This window comes from Cibotium barometz, chromosome 42, assembly GCF_041138505.1.
Source record: "Cibotium barometz isolate CiBa-2024 chromosome 42, ASM4113850v1, whole genome shotgun sequence".
Taxonomy (NCBI): domain Eukaryota; kingdom Viridiplantae; phylum Streptophyta; class Polypodiopsida; order Cyatheales; family Cibotiaceae; genus Cibotium; species Cibotium barometz.
The window spans coordinates 41,224,537-41,244,746 of record NC_141087.1 but is presented as its reverse complement, the minus strand read 5'-3'; positions in this window follow the sequence as shown (position 1 = coordinate 41,244,746).

Genomic DNA, 20,210 nt, shown 5'->3' with positions numbered 1-20,210 from the left:
ACGATAGATAAAGTAAATCCCGGATAGAAATTGTTCTATGGATAGGAATCAACGGCTGTGCCTCTTGATGGGGAAAAAAGCGTTGATCCCAATGATCCAAGTGCAAGTTTCTACCTTGATTTGACCAAGTACCGTTAAAGGTGCAGTCAGATCAGTTGATCCGTAATGATCTTGACTACGTTAGAGTAAAGATATCCTGGTGGAATCGCCCATGCTTTCCGAGTAAAGGAAGTTTTTCCAGTTTCGGTTTTGGACAAACCGACGGATTAGTCTCTTGTCCGGATATCCGTGGGCGAGGCCCCGAGTGTGAGACCCCTACCCACGCATGATGTGCTACTTCCGCTGCTAGTACCCCGAATCCGTTGGTGGGGAACAGGGATCTCACATGCCATGTGATTAAAAGGTTATTAAGGAAAAGGGCCAATCATGTGATACCATGTATACAAAAATGTTGGGTGATTAAAGGTGGTCAAAAGATTCTCTAGAAGATGCCTTTTTATACTTTTCATTCCCAAAAAGTGGGGGGGAAAGTTTTTGAAATTTCGGACATCCATAACTTCTACATATGAGCTCAAAATTTGTCAGAGATTAGAGATCCAGAATCTACTCCTGAGCTCTTTCCATAGATATGTCACATGATATGGTTTTGCCCACTCAATTTTAAATTCAATTTTGGCGGGAAACTTTGAAATTCAAACTTCTAGCCATTTGAAGAATAAGAAGGTATCTAAAGTCAAAGAAACTTAACATTTTAACAAAAAGTCATTAAAATCATAATATGGCAGCTTAAAGGGCCCCTATAGACCTCAACCTTCCCCTAATGCTAGGGCCATTCGTATCCATGCATAACATGAGGAAGAATGGCCCTAGGGCCATTTCTTGCATAACCCCAAGGCATCAAGGTCATTTTTAGGATGGCCCTAGGGCCATTCTTTTCATGCACAATAGGTGGAAGAATGACCCCAAAGGCCTTAAGGTCATTTTGGAATAGACATGGAGCTCCCAATAATGGCCTCCTTCCATGCACAATAGGACCATTCTTTCATGACCCCAAGGGGCCATGGGTGCATCCAAGAATGGCCCTAGGGCCATTCTTTTCCATGCACAACATGAGGATGAATGGCTCTAGGGCTATTCTTGCATGACCCCAAGGTCTCAAGGTCATTTTTGGGAATGGCCATGGGGCATCCAAGAATGGCCCTAGGGCCATTCTTTTCATGCACAACAGGTGCAAGGACAATTTGTACGTCACCCCAAGGCCTCATATATCCACAATTTTACTTTAAAATGTATCTCAGTGTGCTGCATGAAATAGCGGCCATGGGGGCATCCAAGAATTGTCCTAGGGCCATTCTTTTCCATGCACAACATGAGGAAGAATGGCCGTAGGGCATTCTTTCATGACCCCAAGGTCTTAAGGTCATTTTTGGGATGGCCATGGGGCATCCAAGAATGGTCGTAGAGCTAGTCTTTCCCATGCAAAACATGAGGAAGAATGGCCCTAGCCATTCTTGCATGACCCCAAGGCCTCAAGCTCATTTTTGGGATGGCCATGGGGCATCCAAGAATGGTCCTAGGGCCATTCTTCTCCATGCATAACATGAGGAAGAATGGCCCTAGGGCCATTTCTTGCATAACCCCAAGGCGTTAAGGTCATTTTTGGGATGGCCCTAGGGGCATTCTTTTCATGCACAACAGGTGGAAGAATGACCCCAAAGCCTCCATTCTCGCATGACCCCAAGGACTTAAGGTCATTTTGGAATAGACATGGAGCTCTCAATAATGGCCTCCTTCCATGCACAACAGGTGGAAGAATGGCCCTAGGACCATTCTTTCATGACTCCAATGGGCCATGAAAGAATGGTTCTAGGGCCATTCTTTTCCATGCACAATATGAGGATAAATGGCCCTAGGGCCATTCTTGCATGACCCCAAGGCCTCAAGGTCATTTTTTGGGATGGGCATGGGGCATCCAAGAATGGCCCTAGGGCCATTTGTTTCATGCACAACAGGTGCAAGGACCATTTTTACATGACTCCAAGGCCTCATATATCCACCAGTTTACTTTAAAATGCATCACAATGCATGAAATAGTGGCCATGGGGGCATCCAAGAATGGTCCTAGGGCCATTCTTTTTCATGCACAACATGAGGAAGAATGGCCGTAGGGCATTCTTACATGACCCCAAGGTCTCAAGGTCATTTTTGGGATGGCCATGGGGCATCCACGAATGGTCCTAGGGCCATTGTTTTCCATGCACAACATGAGGAAGAATGGCTGTGGGGCCATTCTTGCATGACCCCAAGGCATCAAGGTCATTTTTGGGATGGCCATGGGGCATCCAAGAATGGTCCTAGGGCCATTCTTTCCCATGAACAACACAAGGAAGGATGGCCCTAGGGCCAATTCTTACACGACCCCCAAGGCCTCAAGATCATTTTTGGGATGGCCATGGGCCATCCAAGAATAGCCCTAGAGCCATTCTTTTCATGCACAACAGGTGGAAGAATGACCCCAAAGGCCATTCTTGCATGACCCCAAGACCCTAAGGTCATTTTGAAATGACCATGGAGCTCCTAATAATGGCTTCCTTCCATGCACACTAGGTGGAAGAATGGCCCTAGGACCATTCTTGCATAATCCCAAGGGGCCATGGATCATATCCAAGAATGGCCCTAGGGCCATTCGTTTCCATGCACAACATGAGGATGAATGGCCCTAGGGCTATTCTTGCATGACCCCAAGGCCTCAAGGTCATTTTTGGGATGGCGATGGGGCATCCAAGAATGGCCCTAGGGCCATTCTTTTCATGCACAATGGGTGCAAGGACCATTTCTACATGACCCTAAGGCCTCATATATCCACCGTTTTACTTTAAAATGCATCAGAATGCATGAAATAGTGGCCATGAGGGGATCCAATAATGGTTCTAGGGCCATTATTTTCCATGCACAACATGAGGAAGAATGGCCCTAGGGCCATTCTTGCATAACCCCAAGGTCTCAAGGTCATTTTTGGGATGGCCATGGGGCAACCAAGAATGGTCCTAGGACCATTCTTTTCCATGCATAACATGATGAAGAATGGTCGTGGGGCCATTCTTGCATGACCCCAAGGCCTCAAGGTCATTTTTGGGATGAACATGGGGCATCCAAGAATGGTCCTAGGGCCATTCTTTTCCAAGCACAACATGAGGAAGAATGTCCCTAGGGCCATTCTTGCATGACCCCCCCAAGGCCTCAAGGTCATTTTTGGGATGGTCATGGGGCATCCAAGAATGGCACTAAGGCCATTCTTTTCGTGCACAACACGTGGAAGAATGACCCCAAAGGCCATTCTTACATGACCCCAATGCCTCACAGTCATTTTGGAATAGCCATGGAGCTCCCAATTATGGCCTCCTTCCATGAACAACAAGCGAAAGAATGGCCCTATGGCCATTCTTTCTTGACCCCAAGGGGCCATGGGTGCATCCAAGAATGGCCATTCTTGGATGCTTGACCCCAAGGGGCCATGGGTGCATCCAAGAATGGCCCTAGGGCCATTCCTTTCCATGTACAACATGAGGATGAATGGCCCTAGGGCCATTTTCGCATGACCCCAAGGCCTCAATGTCATTTTTGGGATGGCCACGGGACATCCAAGAATGGCCCTAAGGCCATTCTTTTCATGCACAATAGATGCAAGGACCATTCCTACATGACCCCAAGGCCTCATATATCCACCATTTTACTTTAAAATGCATCACAGTGAATGAAATAGTGGACATGGGGGCATCCAAGAGGTCTTAGGGCCATTCTTTTCCATGCACAACATGAAGAAGAATGGCCCTAGGGCCAGTCTTGCATGACCCCAAGTCCTCAAGGTCATTTTTGGGATGGCCATGGGGCATCCAAGAATGGATACATATGATTGGATATGGAATAAGATGTGGAATAAGAAATGTGAATACATATGATTGGATGTGGAATAAGAAATGTGAATTCATATAGAAGAATGTGGAATAATGAGAAATGTTGTGGATCAATGTGGAAAGATGAGAGCTCGTAATAAGAAACTATATTTATGAAACCTATTTTTTAAATGACTATTTTATGTCAAGAATGTTGGGGAAGCATTTTGACCATCTTGTGAATGAGATCGTGGGAGACCTAAGAGCGAAAATGTTGCAACAGCTGACGGAGAGTCAATGGAGGATGTCTCGCGTGGGCAAGGTCGACCGAGGTCTTGACCAGGTGAGCCTAAGGTACGGTGGATGAGGGATCAAGGAAGCAGCCTATGAGTGAAGTGCTAGGTGACCTACGAAGGAGCCTAGAGGGTGCTGATCATACGATGCTCGGGCTCTAGGTTGCCGAAGATACCCACGCGTGCGTCGGGAAAGAAAATGGAACAAGGAGTTAGAGTTGTTTTTTGAATTCGGGCATGGATCTAGTTGATTGGCCTTGCTGGTCCTCAACGGATGAGTCCATGGCTCTTTTATATGGATCTGTTGGTTCATCTTGCTAATCTTCAATGGAGAGTCCATCTGGATTTTCTTATGTGATTATATTTTCAGGTACTATGAGCTAGGAACTATTGAAGAGGCCCCTGAGCGAGGAGGTGGTCAGCATTCTGGTTGCCAATGATGCCATAAGTACACCGATGAAGGAATGATTGGAAATTGGAATTCAAGCTAGATATTTTGGAGGATTATGACTAGCGATACTATGGTTTCATCAAAAGATTGTTTTAAAGACAACTAAATCTGTGAAATAGGCAATTTCATATTGGGTGTGTAAGTGGTGTGACTATCTTGAACTTTGCTTGAAGTATCGGGGGCCTGGGAACTCTTTTCCGTGGTACCCAGGACAAAACATAACCAAATTTCTAAATGGATCCTACGAATACAGTGGTTGGCTAACCCATGGGATTGGATGGGGTTAGGCTGGACTGATGGATGCTTAAAATAAAACTTAATGTTATTCTGTTACGATAATTGAAGTAAAATCACGGATAATCCTTGTTCTATGGAAAAGAATCAATGGCTGTGCCTCTTGATGAGAAAAAAAGCGTTGGTTTCTATGATCCAAGTGCAAGTTCCTCCCTTGACCCGGCCATGTGACCTATGGGGTTGGTCGAAATGTCAATGGGTAAATTTAAGGCTCTTGACTACGTTAGAATAATTTTTCTTGGAGGATTCGCCCGTGCTTTCTAAGCGAGGGAAGTTTTTCCCCGGGATCGGTTTTGGAAGAACCAAGGGATTAGTCTCTTGTTCGGATATCCATGGGCGAGGCCCTGAGCGTGAGGCTCTGCCTTGCGCAAGAAGTGCTACTTCCGTTGCTAGCACCCCCAAATTCGATGTGTGGTGGGGGCAGGGATCTTTCACGAGAGGACATAGGAAAAGGTCAAATAAGGAAATGCATAAAACAAGTCTACAAAGGAGACACCTGCAAAAGATATTATCCCACTGTTTTTGCAGCATTTGAATGTGTTCATCCCCCATAACTTTCGAGGTAGAATTCTCAATTCAAAGAATGCTTGAAGAATTTTTCAGATGATGTGGTGATGTCTGTTGTTGACTTTGTCGAGAATTATACCTTCAAGGTGCAGAATGAAAGCCAGTCCATGCATTGGTATAGTGACCAGTGTACAATATTGGTACAAATTTACTATTGAAAGGAGGATGGAAATTTAAAGAAGCAATCCATCTTTTATATTTCAGATGATAAACAGCATCACATTGTTCGTTCAACATTGTTTTAAGCTTCATTATCAACGTCTTCTTGTTGAAATATACAAGTGAATAGGGTGTGTGCAAGAACAAGCCCTTGGCTCTAGAGGTTATAAAAGAGAATCTATAAATATGAGAGAACCTGTGAAAAGGTGAGAAGAATCTACTGGGAGAGAATAAAGGGTAGCATGAGGAGATTTAGGAGGTGTGGAGATATTCTAGGAGAGGTGGAGAGAATCAAGCAAAGAGGTGAAGTGAATCAAGGAGAAATCAGTGGGATTGGATGCTTGGATGTAAACTCTATAAATTGAGGCATTGGCCTAATGAGAATTTGCTGGTTTTTGATTATCCATGCCTACATTAAGCTATCAATTAATTGCTCACTAATCACATCTTAATTATCATCTAATCTCTTTGTAAATGATGTTGATTCTAGCATTTGATCCACCATAGCTCAGCACATCACTAATCACGTCTTAATTATCATCTAATCTCTTTGTAAATGATGTTGATTCTAGCATTTGATCTACCATAGCTCATCACATTGTTGTAATTTTAACATGGTATCAGAGCCTAGCCTAGAATCCATCAATTTGTGAGCCCATTATCTTGCTAATCACTTGGATAATTAGGATTAGTAGATAATTAGTATTTTTACCTCTTTTCAACTAGCCCACTGTACCCCCAGCCAGTGGAGGGGCTTGATCTCCCTCCAGAAGCAACATTAGCTCAAGCCCTTCTATGCATGCATAGCTATCTCAACTGCGCTCCAGCCAAGCAAATCAGCATGCCAAACCGCCTACGACAGCTCCAGATTTTTGCAAATTTGTAGGCACCATTTTTCTAAGGAGAAATTGAGATTTCTGCTTCATCAAATGCAATGGCTCTAATTCCTCTTGGCCCTGGGGGTTTTCAAGGGTGCTCTACAAGCTGGTGAAGTCAAAATTTGATTTGATTAAGTCTATAGTGAGATCTATGCTCTTCATCAAATATACAAGTGACTTTGGTAAAACAGAGATTAAGCATTCAATGTTTGGTCAAACCTTGTGTTTCTTGGCTTAATCCTCTACTAGACTAATTGCTATTGATGGCCTTGAAAGAACTTGAGCTCATTTGAACTCTAAGGCCTCAGATCTGGGCTCCCCGCATACTCTGTTTTTTGCACACAAAACAGAGGATTAATTTGCTAATCAATGATTAATCAATACTAATCACTTTTTTTTGGTGTAATTGAGGGTTCAAATTAACCATTAGTATCTGATACAGATCCCTATAACTTCAGATTGCAATTTGGAGATGGTTTGATACTCCAACCATTCCGAACCCCCTTGATTTAATGTAATTTCTGGTGATTTTATGTTGATAAGTCTGTTGTAATCATCTCCTAAACACCAGATTGAGTTGATTGCCCTTGAATCTTGAAATTGGATCAAGAGGTAAGACCCCCTTCACATTATCATGAGTACGGCACAAGAAATAGCCAAATTTAATGGGGAGCAGTTTTACACATGGCAGACAAAAACCATGTATCTGCTTATGAGAAAAAATCTGTGGGGGCTAGTTGAGGGAAGAGATGACTGCCCAAAGGTGAGAGGGAAAAATGAGTGGAAGAGAAAGAATGAAAAAGCATTGGGACTTATCACACTCAGTTTAAAAATGATGAAATCATTCATCACATCACAGGGATACAATGAGCAAAAGATGCATGGAATGAACTCAATAAATTATTTGGCACAAAAGCTAAAAATTGATAAATCTGTTGATGCAATTCTACAAATTGGATATGAAGGAAAGTGAACCTTTAATCACACACTTGAACAAATATAAAAGCATTAAGCAATAACTGGCAGCCATTGGCAAAAAGGTAGAAGATGATGAGGCACTAGCAGTGCTTCTGAAGAGTGTGGACAAAGGTGAATATGAAAACATTGTAGCAACACTAAAGAATGTACCTGAATTGAAGCTACACGAGATAAAAGGAGCTCTACTAGAGCAACAGAGTAGAGGCAAAGAGAAGAAATGGCTTGACTCAACAACAGGAGAAGAAAAAGCATTTTTCACCTGAGGAGGATTCTCTCGAGGACGAGGACGAGGAAGGACCTTCACTTGCCACAACTGTGGAAAGCCAGGACACATGGCAAGAGACTGCTATAGCAAACCCAGTGGGGAGAAGGAACGACATCGGCAAACTTCATGGAGGCTCCTAAAAGGAAGTGGAGTCGGATCATCTTCTGAGAGAGAGAGAGAGAGAGAGAGAGAGAGAGAGAGAGAGAGAATCCCCACAACCCAATGTAACCTGCCCCAACAGAGTAAAACCACCTCTGAGCCACCGATGATGTAGGCATGTGGTAGATGTATGTGTGAGCACTTTAGTCAAGGTCACGGGCACTTGTAGTAGCCTTGGGCACATAGAGAGAGAGAGTGTCAAGGACTATGAGTTTAGGGACTTGAGGCACTAGTCACGGACTATCAAGTAAGAGGGAAACTTGGTATAGGGTCCAAGTGTGCTAGGATTATTCACTTGAGGGGAGGTGTTGAAATATACAAGTGAATAGGGTGTGTGCGAGAACAAGCCCTTGGCTAGAGGCTGTAAAAGAGAATCTGTAAATGTGAGAGAACCTATGAAAAGGTGAGAAGAATCTACTGGGAGAGAATAAAGGGTAGCATGAGAAGATTTAGGAGGTGTGGAGATATTCTGGGAGAGGTGGAGAGAATCAAGCAAAAGAGGTGGAGTGAATCAAGGAGAAATTAGTGGGATTGGATGCTTGGATGTAAACTCTATAAATTGAGGCATTGGCCTAATGAGAATTAGCTAGTTTTTTATTATCCATGTCTACATTAAGCTATCAGTTAATTTCTCACTAATCACATCTTAATTATCATCTAATCTCTTTATTAATTACTCACTAATCACGTCTTAATTATCATCTAATCTCTTTGTTAATGTAGGATGACATTGTCTACTCAGAGTAGCATGACCAATTAGCTGATATATTGGAGGTTGGAGACCACCTGCTGGCAATGCTAAAGTCTCCTACGACCAAAGACAATGATGATTACTACATTTTGCTATGTAAACAAGGCAACACAGTCCTCTCAGAACAAGTGAAGGATGGTTGGGGTAATGTTTTCAACATTGGAGATGTAGTGGTGCATGGTGTCTATTATGCTAAATTGCCACAATGTAAAAATAGTTATGCCTTACTAAGGGAGTGCCTACAGCTATGTTGCATGCTGATGCAGTATTTGCAATAAAGTTCCCAATGTTACAAGCAAAGCACAAGGTCAAAGGTACACAAAAGTTTATCGTCTCCCTCCAAAGGTGCATGAACACATCCTAGGTAATGTCTCACTCCTTAATTCCTAGGTAACGCCGAAGAAGGTCGATTGAGGGACAAGATTGGCAAGCTAGCTGCCTACATGGTTGACCTACTTAACCACATCAAAGAGCTTAGGAATAGCGAGCGGCGGTTTTTCTACATGAGAGTGAACTAGGACACATTGACCCCTTGTATGATGGTCTCGTGTACTGTTTCAACTTGTTTTGCTAATATCATATCTCCACGTTTTAAAAGGCGTATGAATCCTAAATATGGGACCAAAATATCTCTTTGCTATTAGTTAATTAGTTGAGAGAAAAGGGTTTAGGGTTTAGTTTGACACGTGGTAGTGTGAGCATTTTCTCGAAGGCCTTCTCTCCTATAAAGGAATGCAATTTCATCTCTACAGCCTCACTATTTCACTTGCCTCTCTATGGCCTCACTGTTTCAAATTAATCTTCAATATGCCTAAATACAAGTACAAGGAGTGCCTGAGGGGGACCTACGACTATACAGACTACCATAGCACAACCTTAGGGGATGAAGTGGATTATGACAACCTCTACTCACCAATGTCCCAGGATGAGGATGAAGAGACCTCAAACCCCTCACAGGAGGAGGAACAAGAGGAGAACAAGGAAGAGGAGGAGGAGGAGTGGGTTGAAGAGGAGAACGAGGAAGAGGAGAATGAGGAGGACGAAGAATGAGGAGGACGAAGACGAGGAGTGGACAGAAGAGGACAAGGAAGAGGAAGAGGCATTTACATATAGTGGGGATGATGAAAATGATGATTCGGATGGTGCTGTGAAGAAGGATGGTGCTGGGAAGAAGGTTGAGGAGGACGAGAACAACTCTACCGATGAAGAGCGTGCTAAATAGATTTCATTCCCTTTCTGACTATAATTTTGATTTTGCTGAGCTGGCCCTTTCTGGCTATATAATTTGGGCTATGATCAAGTTTGTTATTTAGTACTACAGTAATCTAGTGGTTTGTTATTTCCACATTGTGGTAATTGCTGACAATTAGTTACTTTTCCCTTTCTCATCTCCATACAAAAAGGTGGTTTTGCTAGTACTATGTTACTATTGTTAGATCTTTCCTTAACTGTGTTAGTACTATCTTACTATTATGTTAGTATTGTCTTAGTACTATTTTAGTCTCATGTTAGTACTGTGCCATTACAGTGTTATTCTTATGTTAGTACTGTGTTAATCTTTAATCAACAACAGTACTTAGAGCAATTAATTGTTGTCCTAGTTGATTAATTGTGCTATCTCTGGATAGTACTAACTTAGTACTATGTTAGTACTGTGTTAGATCTATGCTAGTACTATGTTAGTACTGTGTTAGATCTATGCTAGTACTATGTTAGTACTGTGTTAGATCTATGCTAGTACTATGTTAGATATATGCTAGTACTATTGTGTTAGTACTATCGTAGTACTATTTTAGTCTCATGTTAGTACTGTGCCATTATAGTGTTAGTCTTATGTTAGTATTGTGTTAGTCTTTAATCAACAAGAACTTTAATCAACAAGACTAGTTTTTTTTGGGTAAAATATAACTTGAATCATAAAAATGATTTACAGAGATGTCCAAAAAGTAACAAAAAAGACCCAAGGTTGTCAGATGAAAACCAAAGGCTAATATAACAAGTTAAAGAGAACTTTAATTACTAGGGAGCTCATACAAAAGGTGGTTTTGAGAACAAAAACGTGTACCGTTATATACAGATTGTCGCATTGAAATTGACCCAATCACATAACCCTACTTAGTCACCAATTTGCATATGCATGAAAGGGGTTCTTTTCAATAATGGCTGTGGCCAGATCGGGGGTGGCAACATCCGAATTCTATCTTAAGCGGCAGGCCAGCTTGGTAATGGATCAACTTCAATGAACATCACGACAGACTCGATGTTTTCCACCTCAGCATATTCAGCCTCAATTACCTTAGCAGCTCATGGAGGGGGTTTGTATTCTGTTGCCTTGCCCACAGCTCAAACATATGTCCTTCGTAAGGAAATTTATATGAGAACTCTGGGAAAGCACCCTTAAATCTATATAGCCTCTGCAAGTAAGGCAACAGCACCTCGAGCAACTCTTCATCCTTGGCATCACCTTCATATGTTGAGACACAACAAGTTATCCCTATTGGATTAAAACATCTCTTATCTAGCGTGTCGTTCAACGAGCAAGGTTTGCATGGGGTCTAATTATATGCCCTTGTCGAGAAGCAAGTTGAATGGCTTTAGGAATAGGAGATCCTTAGTCTGCTTGGGATGGTATATGCCTCGCTGCTGCACACACTCACCTTGCGAGAAGTGGTATACGCCTCGCTGCTGCACACACTCACCTTGCTAGAAGTGGAATTTGAATTTGAAGTCTGAACCCATGGCAGCCAGCTCTTTCTCTATTAAATTGGCAATTAGCATCAGATTTCTGGGGCCATGCTACTCTAGGTTCCTACATCATAACGGGGCCCCAATTCAGCAAGGAACTAAATCAATCCGGGCCTTAGTGACACCACGTGCTTGCCCACTCTATGAAGCTGAAGTTTTGCTGCAACATGGGGTGGAGCTTGTTGGCACCATCTTTTGACTATGACTCCGTTAACATAAAAAATAAGCAGACGTTTTGGAGGAACTACTGTTGTGCATTCACCTAACACACAAAAAGGTACTTCTCAAAAACATGAAGTACTCATATAAATGACAAGGTACTAAAATAATGAAATGAAGACCAACTTTTTCAAAAATACACAACAAATTGATGCACTCTACTCAAGATAGAAACAAAAAGTGTATTTCAAAAGCTCCAGTGCATTCCTAAAAAAGGCAAAACAAATGGGCAATACAACAGTATGCTCATTTTTGAAAAGATGCAGGGGGAAAGAGAGCTGGAGCTCTCTTCCCCCCTGCAAGAGCTGGAGCTCTTGCAAGCACACTCACACTCACAAAACCCTAATAGAGAACACACAAGGTGAGAGGCTGGAAATCTTCTTCTTCTTCACTCAACACTCAACACACCATATACAAAGATAAGAGTACACATAATATGAAAGGTACTCAACCAATACATACACGGGTTCTCTATAGTGTGATACCAACTAAATGAGCTGGCGCTATAACTATGCCAGTCTCTAGAATGGCTGTCGCACAGCCTGTCATCCCACTGGGTGCATATCACCCATGATCTCACCAACCATGCCAGTGGTGTAAGTGTGGGGCCTATCCCCCAGGCGGGTCATCAGTGTCCACCGCCTCACTGGATGAGCTCGATATCTCAACAATTTTGATCTGGATTTGGTTTTGGGCAAGTGTACAAGGTCACAACCCTTATGAGTAGGAAGGCTACAAGCTTTCCTCTTCTTAAACCCCACAGGGACTAAGCGAGATAGTTTCAGATTGTCACCATCAATGTCAGACATAGACTCTTCATGCTCTTGGTGGGCAATGACCTTGGTGGATGTACCATCCTCCTCATGGTCTTGGGCAGTGGCCTCCTCTAGCTTCTGGGCAATGGCCTTGGTGGATGTAGCAGCCTCCTCATTCCTAGGCTTTGGCCTTGGTGGATGTAGCAGCCTCCTCATGCTCCTGTCCTTTGGCCTTGGTGGATGTAGCAGCCTCCTCATGCTCTTGGCAATGGCCTTGCTGGATGTGCCACCCTCAAGGTCTTTAGCACCACTGTCTTTCTTTGGCATGCTCTCATCACTAGCTTTACTCTCTTCTTCTCCCCCAACCATTCCCTTTTTCGCGACCTCACTACTGGCTTTCTCTTCCAGGTTCAGCTTCTTGGCATCTTCAGAATCCAATGTGATCACCTCAGCTTTTTCTTTTATCATCTAGATCACCCACAACATAGCCCCATCACAATTAGATGAGAGCTAAAAATGTGACATAGCAAAAATCAACACATAGAGACTAGCAGGTAATAATTATGACTATAAAGGAGACCAACCTTCAAGATTGTAACAACAATATAATATGTAAACCAATTGTGCTATACCTTGCTTGCAGATGCGCTTTCTGCCTTTGTATAACACCCGTTGTGTATTTCTCTTTTTAGAAACGAAAGTCCCTTGCGCTCGAGACATTCCCTCCACAATGTCAATGTGAGTTAGACCTGAGTTACAATTAAAATGTATTATGTAAACCAGCATGCTAATTAAAATGCATTATGTAAACCAGCATGCCAATTAAACTTGTATTATCTAAACCAGCATGCCAATTAAAATGTATTATCTAAAGTGCCTACCTTCACAATCTACTACCCCTTTTGGAAGAGGAGCTCCATCACTTGAATCCTCATTTGGGTAGCCTTCAGTATTATGCTCAGATCTTAGAAGCTCTTTTTGGTGGAAGGCTTTCCTTTTGCATTCATCTTCATTGTATGAGTCTCCTGCATCCTCCGTGGATTCCCAGTGCTTGCAGGCTGCTTTGAGCTCCTTTATCCTCCTCCCCACCATCTAGGTGGCTGGCATCAAAGGTAGGTGGTGGCACCATATGAATTGGCTTCTCCCTCACGATGGCTTTAATATGCCATATGGGCTTTGTGTAGCTTGCCAGATGAGCCTTGTGCAAACCCATGCACACCTATACTGGCAACTCCCCGTACAAACACAACAACGTTTTAGTACTAAACTAGCTCCTCAGGACAAGCTAAAAAACATAGTGCTAACACAGTACTAATAACAACCACATATAGTACTAATATAAGATAGTACTAAGTAAGCACTATGATAGTACTGAATAGTACTAACATAGTGCTGTGAGTACTAATTAGTACTAACAACTACAAATTAACATAGTGCTGTGAGTACTAACATAGTGCTGTGAGTACTAATTAGTACTAACAACTACAAATTAACATTGTGTACAACCCTTAACTAGATACTACACAAAATATTACTAAATATTGCTAACACAGTGGCAGCATAGTACTAAAGACTAAAAATTTGTATAGTACTAACCTCTATTGCTGTGCTAATTCAAAAAAGCAAATACTACTAGAATACTAGTACTAAAGAGTCCTAAGATAGTGGTAGTATAGTACTAAAGTATTGACATATATAGTACCAGTATATTAAATTGGACTTCTAAGTTTTAACAGAGTAATAAAATATATCTAAAATGGTGCCTAAGGAGTACTAAATAGTTCTAGAAAGCAGTTCGTAGTACTAATAATTAGTAGTACTAATAGGAACAACAAAGTACCAAATAGTAAGTAGTACTAATCACTTATGAAACTGTACCAAAAGAGTTATTAAATAGTACTACACAATACTAAATTATACTGAGATAGTAGTATATTAGATTGAACCTTTGAGTTTTAAGAAAACACATACCTGTGTGTAGGGGGTCTAAAACCCATTGTAGCCATCCAGTCACTAGATATGCTTTCGCGGTGCATGATTGAGCCATGCACTATGTGGAGTTGGAGAAGTGATGTGATTCGCACAACATATGGTATGTGTGCATGCAAGGGGTAAACACAATGTCCAATGCCTCCAAGTTGAATCCCAGGCCACAAAACACACACCTGCATAGACAATGTACAAGAAGATCAATATAAGCTTCTTAGTACATAAACACAAACAATTAAAACCCTAAACCTAATGCATATTACCATGAAATGTTAACAAGCAGGCTGGGAGGGGGCTGAAGGATGCACAATTGGAGCAGGATGAACTGCACTAAACCCTTGAGCATGAAGAGCATCAGTCAGGCACATTATGTTCTATAGAAATTGATCGATGTCCTTTATCCGCTCTTCAATACCAATACGAGTGTGCTTTGCAGACCATAGCTCACTTCTAGCAGTATCTAGCTCTCCTTGCATTGTCTCTGCCTCTTTTTGCAACTTGGTTTTGAGCACCTCGCTTTGCTAATTTAAGATTTCCCTTAAAATCCAATCAAAAGTGGCTATAAACGGAGACGCACTTCTTCTCTGCTTCACTCTCCAAGATGGAGGCTTCCTGAAATTTGGCTTTTGCAATGACTAGTTCATGAGTTCTATACAACACTTGCATATAAACAATGCACTCAGGTGCCCACCATGAGTCAATAGGTCTATTCCTAAACCACCACTTGACTCGCTCTCAGCCTTGCATGGCGTTTTTTGTTTGACCTTAACAAATTTCAAAGGGTCTGGGTCCTCTAATTTGACACATGTGCTGCTAGAAGTACCTCCCCTTTGAAAATCACACATGTGCTGAGCAAAATCATCCCAATCAACCTCAATGCCTCCTTGCTGTGATGAGGCAAAGGCACGGGCAAGGACAGTGCCAACTTCATTGTTGATGATATTGTCAGTTTGGTAAATCCTCATGCACAGCTTGTGAAACTCGTCCTGCAAATCCTTGTTAAGGCCACTAATGTGGAAGCCTCTATGTGTACCAGAATGTGAGGAGCCCCATGTAGTTGACAACCACTTCTTCAACCCTGTGTAAGTTTTTGACCTAGCTTGTAGGAAGAAGTTCCACACCCGAGCTTCACTCCTCTAGGAATCTTGAGTGAACTCATATGCACCTTAGGCTCCTTGCTCTTTGCCTTTTCTTGAGTTCCCTTTTCTGGTGTACTCTACACCTTATTTTGTTTGGTGTTCAAGGGAGACTTCTTCACAGGCAATTTCTTCAAAGTCTCCACAGGCGATTTCTTCACACGGCTTCTTTTGGTAGGGAGTTCTTCACAACCTTATTCATCGTTGATCGATGAGGATTAGAGGAAAATGAGAGAGAGAGAGAGAGAGAGAGAGAGAGAGAGAGAGAGAGAGAGAGAGAGAGAGAGAGAGAGAGAGAGTGTAAGATTCCTCCCTAGGCTCTCAAGATATCCAGCATCTTCCCCTGTAATCAATTCCCTCTTCAGAATTATAAGAGATCTCATCTCTGCCTGTTTTGACATAGAGAGAGAAAATATTCTAGAGAGAGAATATTCAGATTTTGAATATTTTTGGATAGAAAAATATCTCATCTTATTAAAATAAGTTCCCCTGAAACAGAAATTCAAAAAGAACTTTTCGATGTGCAATTGGAATTAATTGGAAATGGGTATGAAGGACCTTAGCCTAAGGGTCTAGATTTTCAGAAATTTTTGGATTATGGTCCAATTAAGGTTCCTATGGACCAATAAGATCAATCCATGTGTGGGGAGGAGATAAATCCAATTTTGAAAAAGATGATACCCAAAAATGAGTAAATGCTCACATAAGATGAAGAGTTGACTATGTACAAGGTTTATTAGTAAGAAACTATGAGTAATATCAAAAATATGAGTGTAAGATTCCTTCCTTTAAAAATGGGAGAAACACTTAAGATAGTCCGCTAAGTCTTATCTTGGGAAAAATTTCCTATTCATCGACACCTTGACCCTGTAGAGATTCAAGGATACGATTCATAGGTATGACCTAGCTCTATCCCGCAGGGGGAGCGTGATTTTCTAAACATCAAATCACCCATAGGGCAATTGATCAAAAATTAGGCAACTACTAGACTTGATTTCTAGAGACAACGCTTTTTTCCTCATCTTATGGAAGGCACAGCCGCTGGCCTAGTCTTCTAGAATAGAGTTGCCCAAGAACCTATTTATCTAACGTAGGGTTTTCACTTAATATGTTGGAAAGCTACCCGACTAATCGGGTCCACCCGTCCGTAGGATGGTGCCGTTAGGGCATTCCATCCTCCCACTTTCCACCCTACTCACGCATCAATTTGTTTTCTAATTAATACTACCACACTGTTTGACATAAATAAACATATTCCTTAATTAGGGCCCTTCTTCACAAGGTTCGTTAAAACAGCCTTCTTACACAATACAATCATACCAAAGACAAGATGTAATTATATAAAAAGTTTATACATGATTCCATTTCCATACAAGCCAAACCGGCTCTCTTATTCTTTTCCTTTATACCGCTGATGATCTAGAATTCGGCCTTCCAGCCTCCACATGCTGGGCAAAACCCTACGGGACCATACATCTCATCGTCGGCTGGCGAGGACTCAAGCCGGCCTGTCGCCCTCTCAGGCTCCATCGCTCGATCCTCCCACCCCTCAGAGGGATGTCTGCACACTAGGGTGGGCTAATTCACCGCACTAGCCTGGGCCCTCAGAACTAGGCAGCATCATAATCACTCGCCTCAATCGGCAAACCTCATTATCCCAATGGTATGAGGGATAGCATGGGCCAACTCCGCGCCTTACTAACGTCTCCGCCGTCCGGCTATACAAGCACAAGAACGGGGCAGCGTCAAGGTAGGGAGAAGTTGTACCTGTACCTTAATTTAACCAAGATAACAATCCATTTACTCACTAAACCATAGGACTAGAATCCATGTTACCTTCTTAAGAAAACAATTCTTTTCTCACACAGATTTTAGCATTTCAACTTGAGATTGCGATAAGACATTCTTTATTAAGGCATATGCTGTTGTTTAAAAGAATACGAACTTTAAATGGTAAATCAATCAAATAGATCACTGTAACAATCAATAGAGAAGCCGGGGCCATACCTCAACCCCTAAGAATGATATATAATTGAAAAACAAAATATGTATATACCTTATAGAAATTTGACGTTTATCGTTGTCTTTGCTCGTATTAACAAGAGCTTTAGAACTTGACATATGAGAATAGAGTCTTCGAATACCTTGTCTTTTGATTGAAATCATCCAATAATCTCCAAGCTTTATCTTCTCTTACTCATACCGTGACTCTTCTCTCTTTCTAAGGTCTATGGCAAAATAGCCTTCTCTTACAGGACTACGGTCTACTATTCTTTCTCTACAAGAAAAGCTATGGAGTTTTGGTCTCTTCCTTCGAAAGACCATAGCAATCTAAGCTTCTTTTCTAAGATATTAGATAATAATGAAGGGACATATACATCTCAAACTCTAGGATTACCTTGAGGCTACTTGCTGCCTTCTCATAGTTTTCTCTGTGTAGAGACCCTGACAGAAACAGCAAACTGTTTTGACCATAACTCTCTGATAAAAACTCAGATTATGGTCATGTAGCCAGTCAAAAGAACGGAAAGGCATCTGGTCTACAAGCCAGCACGAGCAGAATAGGCAAAAACGTCTGTATATAGCCACAAACGCACCATCTTTAGAAACGCGTTATTTTTCCACATTTTTAGTATGCATGGACTCTAAATGTGTAAAAGTACTCTAAATATGACCTCTTATCACCTAAATTCGAAATTCTATTTTTGGGGATACTTATCTCCTAATAGAACTATTCTTATGTTCTTATTTCTTTTGATTTTTTTGGAGCTAATATTTTTATTCTAACACTTTTCTAATGTTCCTAACCTTGTTGACTCACTCTTCTCTAATTGCATTCTCTTTCCTTATTGAATTCTATATTAAAAGAGACACATACATACATGGCTTGGGAGGGACCTTACAATCTCCCCCACTTAAAAGATTCGAGATGTCCTCATCTCGTGAGCTAGGGTAGTATCTAAGTAAATCCTGTTGTCTCTTTCAAAGTGGTGTCCCCACTAGTTAAAAATCTTCTTTTATCTAAACATTGTTCTTAAAGAGTCCTTTATTTCATGTGCTTGGCTCGTTTTGTTGTGTCTCCAAAATGTCTATTATTCTAAAGTTAATTGGCCTTATTATCCTAATTTCATGCATCCATATACCTCTCATATGATATGAACCTTAGAACTCTTTATTCTATACCCCCATGTAATATGGTACTTAACAAATTATCATGGAAAAATATAAGGGAATCAATTCTTTACGCAATCTAACCTATGATAGCAATTTCATAATCTTAGTATCGTCTTGTAGAATATCTCTATTCATCATGCACATTACTTCACATAAATCTTGCACCAATCCTCTTCTATTTACTCATAGAAATACTTGTTGAATTCGGTTATCTTTAACTCAGCTATCCCTATTTGTTGACCTAATTTTTGCTCTAGCTCATGATTCCTTGTAGTTAGGGGTGGGCCTGACGTTCCTCTTGAATTAGGAGGCCTCTTCTTGATTAACATGGAAGGACCCATGTCCTTCTCGACACTTTCTATATAAAAAAACTTTATCACAGTCTCTGGCTATAATTGTGGCTTCTGAAATAGAGGATGGTTTCACATTCTTGATGAGGTTATTCAAAGATAGATTAAGCTTCTAAATGAATCGATGGAGAAGAGTTACCTCATCCATCTCTAGAGCAAATTGGAGAAGTTTAACAAAAGTTTGGTGGTATTCTTTTTAGAGTCTTCCTTTCTTGGGTTAGCTCCAAAAATTCGTTCATTTTATCCTCGCAAAATCCTAGAGGACAAAACCTTTCATGAAGGTGTAATTTCATGGCATCCCATAACTGATTCTGGTTCCCGTGGTTAGATTGACAACAGTGCTTCCAACTAATTTTGCATTTCTTACGATTTCTTAGACGAGCAAGGGTGAACTTGATTCTTTCACTGTATCCCATGAAAAGTTTAAAAACTATCAAATACTTATCATAGCACCACATTTGAAGGAAGTCAGGATTAATACATCTGAGATCTTCATTTTTTCGAGAATTACACATCTGATGCCTTGGGATTAACACATCCAAAGATTATTAGGATTGACATATCTGAGATGATTAGTTTTGTGAAAATTACACATCTAGTATCTTGGGATTAACACATCTAAGAGCATGATCCTCTGGGAATTACACATCCGAAGTTAGACCCATGTTTGTCTGAGATGGGTTCAAGATCTTGGATGATTGTCCTAGTGTAAAGCATCCAATGGATGGCATTCACACGTCAACTATTCAAATCTTAATGGATTTATAATCTTAATAATTTATAATATACAAATTAATGAGATATCCTGAAAAATTTTCTCTAAACAAAGTTTCGATCTATCCTTCTAGTCATTCAGTCTCTCTCACTAGTTTCTTAATTTGATCACCCTATGTTTTTTCTCGCAAAAGGTTTTCTCCCCAATCTAATTTCTCAAATTTATTGTACAAATATCTTGCGTGTGCACCCCCAAGATACAAGCACAATTTCATAGGATGATTGTCTCAACATGTGAGGATATTCAAATCACTTCTATGGCCAGTAGAGATGATTGATTCGTCCTTATATGATAAACAATCACTTGTTTTAATCCCTTGATAGTTAATCTTTGAAAAACAAATCCTAGGAACTAAGATCGGCTCTGATACCACTTGTAA